Raw genomic sequence first — 12,532 nt, forward strand, 5'->3', positions numbered from 1 at the left:
GAAAGTAAACCCACAATCACCATGGCTATCCAGGAAATGGTAAGGCTAGGAAATCCACTGTCAATCTCGGCCATCCTCCATGCCAATGACAGATCATAACCAAGAAACCACATGCATGTACCCTGCATGCTAAAACTAGTGAAGAAATCATACATGAAACTTGGTACCTGCAAGCAATCCGTTGTAGCTGCTGATGTTGATGCCCTCTTGTGCTTTCCTGTTCTTCCTTTGCCTTCTTTCTCCAAAAATCCAAGTATGCCACACCCTCCAAGTGTGCTCCATGAAAAATCTAAGTACCCAAGAGTATGAGGGAGAGAGAGAATAATGAGAGAGCTCCAAAACTGAACTGACAAAAGGTTCACATTGAAAAGAAGAAGCTTGCCAACTGATCCTCAGAAGAATTTTTATGAATGAGGCCTCTATTTTCTTCATTTTCCATTATTTTCCTTCATTTTCCTCCTCACATGCAACCTGTGACCTTTCACCTCCTTTTCTCCTAATTTCCATTATTTTCATAAATAAATGTGCCAAAATACGTTTTTTCCTCTTTAATGCCTTAGTCATTGCCTTTGCCAATTTCCTTAACCATAAACAACCAAATGAACACCCACTAGGATGTCCTGCCACCATTCAACTTGGAATACGTGTCCCATCATCCATGGTATTTATATATTTTTACGTGGAATTTTCATAAGGGCTATTACAAAAGCCTCCCCCTTGGGGGAACACTGTCCTCGGTGTTCAATGACACCTATAACCAACAAGATTGCTGAAAAAAAAACATACTTACCATGGAGATTTATAACACAGCTCGTTGTAGTATTTACAATGATAGACCTGCTCAAAATCAAAACCTCATGACAACATGACAACATATCGTATACTGGATCTTTATAACATAGCTCATTACGGTATTTCCAATAACCACATATACACATATACACATATTCACATTTGCTCAACCAACAAATAAAGTAATACGATGTCTACATCCTTAACAAGGGAATCTAGAGATTCACACTTCCACCCTTAAAAAGTAATACTAGGATTCACCTCCTTCCCAAGAAGTCTAGAATCCACTGCAAAGTCAATCTGCATCCAATGTCCAACGCTATAATCCCACGCCACTTGTCCTCTCAGCGAATAGTTACCAACTCATTGTTCTAGGGCGCACTCCCAATGTGCATTTGATTCCATATGACAATGTTAATGACCAAAACAAATCCATCCGTGACCTTCCCTTCTTTGCTACACAGTCCCTTAGGAATTCGGTCACCCCTTCCGTGCAGTCACTCACCTTCCAAGTTCCGCTAGCACCCCCATCCTGGGCATTCCATCCCTTGGCAAGGCTCCCTCGCATAGGAAGATACAACAACCAAGGCATATCCCTGCCTTAAAATCATCATACCAGTCATAGCATGCTCATGGAAATCAATGGACACTATTGGGTACTCGTGTCCCACAATGGCCCTGCTCCTGAATACTTTACCAACATGCTGCTGCATGTTTCATTTCCTTTGCTGCTGCTTCTAATTCTTGTAGTTGATTTCAACCACCCAACCGAGCATTTCATGCATTCCTGTACCAAGCACATAAATTCCATTAGATTTAAAATAAATTGAAATAAATTCACATCATACCTCATTGGTAGCTCGTTAATAAGGTACATTTACAATCCTGTTCGCTTCCTATCACAACAAGTCAAACTAGTATATTTGACCAAATCAACATATATAAAGATATCACACCAGGTTAGCTCAAACACAACCATCATATATCAAAATCATAAATCAACCAAAATCATAGATCACATATCATCATCATATACCATAGTCATAAATCACATGCATAATAAAACTAAAATAAAATGTTGATACTTATACTTTCATCAATCCTTAGCTTCTACCTTCGTCTTTATTCCGTACACACTCCATATCGGTTGCTACACCTGATGAGCACCTAGTGCCTTCTCCTCAGCCATGTGCATAGACACATAGTGTGCATCACATAGATACAACCGCACAACATACCACACCATGCAATACATGCATCTACACCTGACATACAACACATACACCTACACCCAGTGTATATAATACAATGCATCCATCTATACCCGATGTGAAATACCACCCAATACATGTACCTACACAGAGTACCACACAATGAGTACACATGCCACAATACCATGACTACATGATGCACATACATAATACCACATGCCCTCAACACAACATGTATGACATGCACACAATACCACACGTGCACCAATACCATATGTACAACATGTACATAGTACCACCTGTACACTACACCACCTGCACAACGTGTGCACAAAATCACATGTACATGGTGCCACCTGCACAATGTGTACACAACGCCACATGTACAATGTGTACACAATACCACATGTACATAGTACCACACGCACGATGTGTACACGACACCATATGTACATAGCATCACATACATGACGTACACATCACCGCATGCTCATAGCACCCTATGTACAACATATACATGGTGCCACATTCTCACAACACCACTTGTACAATCATGCACACAACACCATATGTACATCATGCACGCAACACCACATGTACATAGCACTGCATATACAACATGTACATAGTATCATTTATACACAACACTGCATATCCAACATGCACAGAGCACCATATGTACACATGTCGCATATACATCATTAAGACAATACAACATGTATACAACACCCCATATGCAATATTCACACAACCATATTTTTACCATCCTGTACCTAACATTGCGTAAATAACATGTACACAAGCTATGTATACACAACACCACAAGTGCACACATCATAGATGCAACATGTACAACATATACGACATATGCATAACAGTAGTACCACACATCTAGAACCACACTGACTCTACCAAGCAACCCTGCTTCCAGTGTCTTATCCATGCTTGTCTTAGCATGCCATGGACCACACTGCTTTCATTCTACTGGTGTATCCTTTGGTATAACATGTCCACAACATAGTCATAATATAATCACATAATATCAACTCATAACCACATGATACTGACCTCATATATTTGTCATGACTACTCTTCCCACTTGATTCCTCATGAACCAGGAACCTCTTCATGCCATTCAGTTGCGTAAGCAATTATTCCTTCACAAGAATGATCCCTGACAATCCATATCATATAGTGACATAGATACATAGATACATACATATATAATCATTAGCATAAAACAATCATCACCTTGTCAGACAATGACATACATACATTCATGTATACATATATAAACATCAACATAATCATGATCATAACATAATTACCAGATAACATAAGGTCTAGGTTAAGAGAAATTCCTTTATTCATGCAACACATGTGCAACATTGAGAATAACAATTCCAAACATAGCCAAGGCATATGACGCCTCAAATCCATTTACTTTAGCTTTTCATGTTACCTTTCTCATGACTACACTGCTACCATCCATTTACCACAATGGACCCATCCAGTCCAACTGACTATCATAGCCTTACCTTCCGCTACGCTCACTCATGCACCGAGATTCATCTGAATCTTACATTACCTTTCGGGTACCACACAGCTCTCCCTGAGCTCCATCAACTTTCCTCTTTCCTAACCAATTCCCAAGACTCAAAACAATAGAAGAGAAGACAAGAAAAAACTAAGAAGAAGACCACGAAAGCCCATAACGATATGAAACTACAAATCAAACATAAACAAAACCACAAATCAAGCTCAAAGGACCAAAAGCACAAGACTGAGACCATGACCCAATCCCCATGGTTCCCAAGGAAAGCTCAACCTGAGCCATCTTTAAGATTTCATGGCAACCTGTCTTGCCATGCAACTCCCTGCATCATGCTGCCATAAACACATAACTGTCAATGTATAATTAAGCATAATAATACACCAATTACCTCATCTAATTGTGCCAAGCACACTGCTTGCAACTGAACACATCCACACCATCTCTCAAGGGACTCCAATCCTTTAACATATCCACCTGTAGCTAAAGACTAACTAATATACCTGTCAAGTGCATGTTCATGAATATAACACATATCCACATAATGTCAGACAAAATCAAGGTTAATAAAACTTCCTATGTGCAAAGCACTCATTCATTCAAAATTAGGGTTTCCAAACGTAGCCAAAAAAATTATTTCCCGGTTCCTTTCTTTTACATTTTTACCCTGTTGGAATCGAGGCTTACTATATGCTGTCACACCACCCAACTATTAGTTATATAGACACATCAACTATTACCTTGTCATGCTAATACCAAGCATGTTACCCTGCAACTGCTCACACATGTCAACCACATGTTCCAAGTATCAAGACAATCATATCTATTAATTTGAAATCAACCGTTACCTAGACTAACGATCATGTCATAATCCATATTCAACTCATAGTCATCATTCATAATACTACAACTATCACCTACTATACTCAAGTACATATCAATTATCTCAACACATATATTTTAGTACACTCATCTTAAAACATGATCATTCCTTCATGCAACTCTATAGACTCATACTCATATCATGCAATAAATCAATCATTCAATGAACTATAGATATACCAAGTCATATAATTCAACTAGGCGACATAATAGGCACCAAACACTCAAACACCAAATAGACGACATAATCAACAATGAAGCACCCAATATACTACATAAGCAAACTCATACCTTAGTGTATTTCAGGGGAAGCTATCTTGTATGCATAATCAATCTAGTTAGCGAGATATAACTTTACAACATGTCAACATAAATCATGATATCAATAACAATAACTAATTAACATGTTCATATTACAAGCTCATAAGCATTTGTCGATCATGCATAATAATCACATATGTATGATTAGTCTAGATTAGTAAGACACCATATCACAAATATGTCAACTCATACCTGAGTATTGCAACCATAACCATCTGCATAGGTCAAACCAGGTTAACACAATACATATAACATCAAGATCTTCAATGCAATGAACATAACCATCACACATATGGACAATCCAAATTACGACATCAAGAGCTCAATGAAATAACTCTAATCATTAAGTTAATAGCACATAACAACAACAAGTTAGTCTATCTCATCAACGACACACAACATAATCATCAGGTTATCTAATATAAAACAACAACAACAATGCATACAACTACATGTTACTATCATTCTTGACTATCTGACACATGTGCATATAACTGCACTAATCATCTAACATCTATCATGAATGTAACCATAACATCAAATACATGTTCATAAACCTAATGTATATAACCCTAAGGCATATAATAATCCTCAACTTACATACCTGCATGCCAAACATACACTACCTGTATGACGATATTCTCTTATCCCAAAGTCTAATGCTGCAACCTCATTATGATGATTTGCATCCCTTTCTCTATCTCAACTAGCTCACTAGCATCATAACAACCAATAGCATCATGACCTAAATTGCATACAATGACTTCACAAGGCATGTTTGACCTACTATATATGCATAATCATAGCCACGACCATACATGCATAACAACAACCATTACTCCATCATACACATTGCCACATGCAACCAACAATATGCATAATTAATGCCAAATCAACTACACCTATGCATAAATGCATGTAGTCTAACATAAGTGATCAATTCTTGTAATCAACTACAAGATTGATACATGTAATCAAGATATTCCAAAATGTAACCTAACATACAAGGATGTAAGTAGGTATCATGAAATCAACATGTAAGCGACATATAATTCATACACAGTCAGTCACATGTTCCAAAAATCAAGACATCGTGTCTATTAATTTGAAATCAAAATTCACCAATACTAACAACCTATAAGCATACCCCCTTACTATCCATGGTCCACACTAAGGTAGAAGGAGGAAGCTACTATAATGGCCCGATCTCCAATGTCCAATTATGGAAATGGGATCTCCAAAGCTCTACTAAATTTAACCACAATTGAAAAGAAATTGATTTTTATTTCTCATACATTTGTACGAGACTAAGTAAAAAACAGTTCACTTATTCCACTTGTAACATAATAACTAAAAGCATGCCACTTTTCCATTTCCTTACATGCAACTTTTCAAATTCCTTGCATGAAACCTTTCAAATTCCCTACATGAAACTCTTCAATTCTTTGCATGAAAATAGGCATAGATCAGCTACATCCATATTATCATACCACAATACTATCCCATCTAAAAATAACATTTTCTTCAAAAAATTACCATACTATTACATTTTCTTCAAACAACTACTATACTATTACATTTGCATGTAAGCATTTCTTCAAAAAATTTACATGCAAACTAATATAACAAACTATTTGCATACAAGTAAGCATATATCAACTACAAAAATACTATTACACATCAATACTATCCCCAACCAGAAACAACATACTCATTGGGGAATTTTATCAAACAATTTGTATACAATTAATCATTGAACCATTTAAGCATTTCATCAAACACTTTGCATGCAAACTAATATAGTGAATGATTTAATGCATATATCCTAAACTATAGTAGTACAAGTTATGGAAACTGAACCATATGATCAGTGGTATTATCCCTCACTATGGTTAAAGTTTCAACTTCTGAGATTTCATAGATGAAAATTTATAACAAAATACCAACACAATCCTATCTGGTGCACAATTCTAGGAGTATCTAGAAATCTCAAATTCCACTGGTCATATCTCCTAAAATATAACAAATAAATGTCTAAATTTTTTATCACAATATCAGTGGGATTTCCCCTCATTGTAGAAATAATTTCATCTCCTAAGAGTGCCCAGAAGAAAAGTTATAACAAAAATGTTAGCGTGACCTGTTTGAGGCCTGATTTTAGGAGCATTAAGAAGGCTCGAATCCCTCTACTCATATCTCCTAAAATATTGCGACATAATCAGTGGTATGTCTCCTCAATGTGGACAATTTTTCATCTTTTGAAAGCCTACATAAGATGAGTTATTGCAGAAATTCCAACATGACCTGTTTAAAGGTGCATTTAGGAAGGTCATCTTCCTTAGATCATAATTCCTAAAGTATTATGAACCAATATCTGAAATTTTTACCACATTATCAGTGGGACTTACCTTCAATATGGGAACATTTTCAACTTCTAATATTCCATAGAAGAAAAGTTATAATAGATATGACAAAAAGGTCTAAAATTTAACCTTTATTCTTCATTTCACCTATGATAGAGCCCATCTAGTCCAAGTGTTTGAACCATGCTCTGATACCACTCTGTAACACCCTTTGAGGTAAATGTGCATATAAACAACATAATAGGAACAAAAATACAATAAACATATCAGCGATCAAAATCCACATATACCTTAGTACATTTGCACATGAAAATCAAGGGAAAGATTTTTTCATTAATAAATGCAATGAACCAACTAGTGATGGGACTACCATGTTCCACCTGACCATAGATTGGTTGAGCCAAGTCTCTGTTCAGCTAATCACCCACGTGCCATATTCCAAGCATGAATATGGGGTCCTAGAGAACACATCAATCAAAACTCATCCAGGGCTTCCAGAGGCCACCCACCTCAACCCATCAAACAGTGATTTCGCCTCACGGTCGGACATCACCAAAAACCATCATCAGATTGGTCTCCATCCAAGCCTTCTAGGGCTTCCAGAGAATTTGTCCAACTGAGGCTTCTAAGACTAATAACTCAACCCACAGCTTATACAGGGCTTCCAGAGCATTTTTCCAACCAAGGCTTCTAGGACTAGTAACTCAACCCACCGAGAGATTCCAGAGCGTTTGTCCAACCAAGGCTTCCAAGACTAGTAAATCAACCCAAGCTGTTACAAGGCTTCCCGAGCGTTTGTTCAACCAAGGCTTTTAGGACTAATAACTGAACCCAAGCTAAGGAAATATGAGAACCAACCAAAACTAAGCAATGAAAGTAAACCCACAATCACCATGGCTATCCAGGAAATGGTAAGTCTAGGCAATCCACTGTCAATCTCGGCCAACCTCCATGCCAATGACAGATCATAACCAAGAAACCACATGCATGTACCCTGCATGCTAAAACTAGTGAAGAAATCATACATGAGAAACTTGGTACCTGCAAGCAATCTATTTTAGCTGCTGATGTTGATGCCCTCTTGTGCTTTCCTGCTCTTCCTTTGCCTTCTTTCTCCAAAATTCCAAGTATTCCACACCCTCCAAGAGTGCTCCAAGAAAACTCTAAGTACCCAAGAGTATGAAGGGGAGAGAGAATAATGAGAGAGCTCCAAAACTGAACTGACAAAAGGTTCACACTGAAAAGGAGAAGCTTGCCAGTTGATCCTCAGAAGCCTTTTTATGAATGAGGTCTCTATTTTCTTCATTTTCCATTATTTTCCTTCATTTTCCTCCTCACATGTAACCTAAGACCTTTCACCTCCTTTTCTCCTAATTTCCATTATTTTCATAAATAAATGTGCCAAAATACCTTTTTGCCTCTTTAATGCCTTAGCCATTGACTTTGCCAATTTCCTTAACCATAAACAACTAACTGAACACCCACTAGGATGTCCTAGCCACCATTCATCTTGGAATATGTGTCCCATCATCCGTGGTATTTATATATTTTTACATGGAATTTTCACAAGGGCTATTACAGTGTTGTAGCTACTACAACACCGTCCAAAATTTTGGCTTACATTCAATTTCAGAGCCTTCCTTGGTCTTGTACATTTTTGTCGCAAACATTGAAGCTCATTTCATGAGCTTTCTTGAAGTATTTTTCTCCCTTTTGCATGTAAGGTAAACTGTCATTTTTTGGCATGATTGGTTGTCATACAATGTGTACAAGCCTATTTTTATGGTTTCAAGGGTTTATCTTTGTGTATATGAGTTTTTCTAACTATGTAAAAATATTTCGCACTCATTCACAAAGTTGTGAGCAATGTTGCATGAGTGTCATCACGGTCGTCCCGAAGTCTACTTTAAGTGTCGCACTTGTCGTAAATGGTCATAAAGTAGTCACACAAAGGGAAATGAATTGTTCATGTGTCCTGGGTGATCTATATTATGTGTCATAAAGTATTCTAAGAGTGAGATCATAGTCAAATTAATATCACTGTTCACATCAGTCTAATTGGTCTCACACTTAGCCATTTATGAGAAGGCTTCCTAACTAGGAAACTTGGCTTCACCATCCTCCTTGAAATGCGCACTACATAGTTCCAACCCTCTAGCGTAGTTCCTGTCTCCCAGGACTGCTGCACTACACAATTCGTATGCTCAAGCTTTGACCTTGGCCTCCAGAATTGCGCAATCATTCCTCCCAGCCCGACTTTCACTACGTACTTCGCAATTGCAAGCCTCAAACTCACCCCTTGAGCTTTTGAACTGTGCAATTGCGCAGTAACCATGCCTCCCCTGCCTCCCAAAACTACATAGTGTGTCCTCTCAGTGTGCATTCCCTCAGCCTGTCCCACTAGCTTCCAAAACTTAACAGTCATGTCCCTCAGTCTTGCGTGAACTGCGCACTGTGTAGTCACTGAGCCTTTTCTCCCGATCTGCCACCTGGTTCTGGCTCAATTAATGGATCAAAATGCACTATCTTACACTAGGGGATTTTCATACTGATGTCATCTCGTCATGAGTGAATTATAGAAGCAGGCACTTTATCACACCATGGAAATATGATGAAGAAGGAGATAAAGGAGGGAAGCTTGCTGAAAGACACACTTGTAGTTGAATACACAAGTTAATTAATCAAGAGAAGCAAAAGGGACATCAATTTACGATTGCAACACAAGACTTAAGATAATCGAAGATTCCTTATCACCAAGTCATACTGAGATGAAAAAAAGAAACAAGCACTCAACACTTAGCATCATCAATGGCTTAACATTACCACATCATCATGCATTCCATGTCAACAATGTCATGTCATGTCATGAGTAGTCACATGCCACACCTTGTGGTCAATGATGTAGCATATGTTTCAGAAATGTATTGTAAAGTGAAAGTCCAAAGGACATGTGTGGAATACGAAGAGTCATTTAAAGTTGAAAATTCATAGGAAGTAAAATAGTCACGATGGTAGTCAAAGAGTCACAAGGAAAGGGAAGCATCAACCCTTGGTTATATATATTCATTGTATGAACAAAGGACTTTTCACCTTAGCTCCTTACGCAAAGCATTGGAGAGATAAGCTAGTTATTTTGGGGAGCAAGGAATGGCTTCAATGCTCCACTAATAGAGCTAGTGATGTACAATTATACGTGTGTCTTGGAACTTTTACTTAATAACAAAAGCCTTCAAGGTCAACACGTTCTTCATGCATGGATTATGAATGTTTGTAATACTATTCTGCGGATGTTTGTATTTCATGTTTTCTTTCACATGTGCTAAGATAGTTGAACTATTTCAGTTGTTTTAGTACTTATCTTATTGAGAATGTGCTGTAATGGTTGTTATTGTTTTCCCATCCTTGTGGACTATTCTGCAGGATATTAGACATATCTTTCTTCATTTGTTGGTTGTAACGACCGTCACATCCTCTGTGGACTATTCCATTGGATGTTCGACGGATCCTTCTGGTTCATGTGTGTGCCTTCTTGGGTGGTACTACTACCTCTCTCTTAGAGGCTCAATTTTCTCCCCTCTTCACAGTAGAATAACCTTGACACACTTACAACTGAACACTCACTAGGCACACCTTCTTGCTTTTCGAAGGCACCATTGCATCCCTCTCTCTTGCTAATAGTTAGACCTAAGGAAAATATTTAATAATTCGGAAACCAGGCCTTTATACCAAATGGGACTCCTACACTAAACGATGTGAGGTCTAATTGGGAATTCATATTAGGGAGATCTCATGAATGTTGGTGGGTCTAACACCATCAACATTTCTGGTGCTAGAAGGAGGGAAGCTAGACTTTTATGGATGATAACCCCAACAACCCTAATATTAATTCTTTTGGTTAAGGCAATAACATTCCCAACAACTCCCCTATGTGCATTCCTAAAGTTGGTAATTCTTCTTAGCCTGAGACTGCACAACCTTAAAAGCTCACATACGAATAGCTTCCACCCATCCGCCCCATCACTCGAAAAATTGCGAGAGCCATTGGATTGATACTTGGAATACAAACTCTTCCATATTTTTCGAAGAAGAACCAAACCACCCCTACTGGGATACTGGTTTCAATAGTTGAAGAGTTGGTTCTCTCCACCCTTGAAGAGTTAGCAAACTCCAAATAAAACACATAAAAACCAGAACAACCTCTAACCTTCAATGATGGTGACGGTGATGATGCAATGTTCTCAGACAATACTTTTCGTGGGTTGGGAAGAGAAGAAGAAGAAGACCAATCAGATTCTGAAGAAGAAGAGGAAGACAACGAAGAGTATATGGCAGACCAAGACTTGGATTGGATGTCTCAGGGCCCACTTTCACTACCAGGTGTGTTACATAGGATGCCAAGGCATCCGAAAATCTCCTATTGAAGTATGACCCTGACAGAGTAGTAAAGGCAAAGGATCATCTAGAAAAATTCTACCTACATCTGAAAACACTTGAGGTACGTTGTGATGATGTTGCATGTAGATTGTTTCTGTGTTCCTTATATGGTAGAGAAGCTATGTCATATCATAGTCTTCCTCCAAAATCCATCCAAAACTGGAGGGGACCTAAGAAATTTTTCCTTGAGAAATTTACCGATGATAAGACCCCACCATGTTATTGAAAGAGTTGGGCAGTGTCAATATGGAGAAAAAGGAAACAATTTTTCATGACTCCATCAGTGAACAATAAGCCTAATGACTCCATCACCATTGATTATTGCAATTTTGCCCTGCTGACCTACATTGCACAGTTTGTAAAGATATCCACGAAACAAAATTTGACTGAAAATTATGAAGAGGCAATCGCAGTTGAAAGGGACATGCACACAATTGGAGTAATTGTAGATGATGAACCAACTAAAGACTCCAAAGACACAGGTAAAAGGTATCAGGCCTCTATAAGCAAGGCCAACAAGAAATAAACTATTGATATTGATAGTTTGACATGTACTGTTAAGACTTTGTTGAATGAGTTGGATGAACTGAAACAAAGGTCAAGCGAGACCACCATGAGCAACACACCTCCTAAGTTCAAACTATTTAGAAGGACTGCAAATTTCGGTAGTAGCAACAACCAATCGACTAAGTATGCCCAGAGCTCCAATGTTGTATTGAATATTGAAAGCATGGGCATATACCAATACTGTTCGTACCATTAAGAATATCATTCCGAGAAAAGATGCCCATAATGAAATCATGCCATGAAAATTATTTCTATGCATCTTGTTGATGCGCTAATGGCTGAGGAGTAGACCAAACCTATAGAAGAAAAGCCAGAGGCTGCTCCAACTAAAGAAACTCAGAGTGCAGGGCACGCAGTAAACATGTTCAATTGCATACTCACAACCCAAAATAGTATGACCGACAAACAAC

The sequence above is a fragment of the Pinus tabuliformis genome, chromosome 4_2, assembly GCF_031772625.1.
Source record: "Pinus tabuliformis cultivar Carrire ecotype Pingquan chromosome 4_2, CPIR1, whole genome shotgun sequence".
NCBI lineage: Eukaryota > Viridiplantae > Streptophyta > Pinopsida > Pinales > Pinaceae > Pinus > Pinus tabuliformis.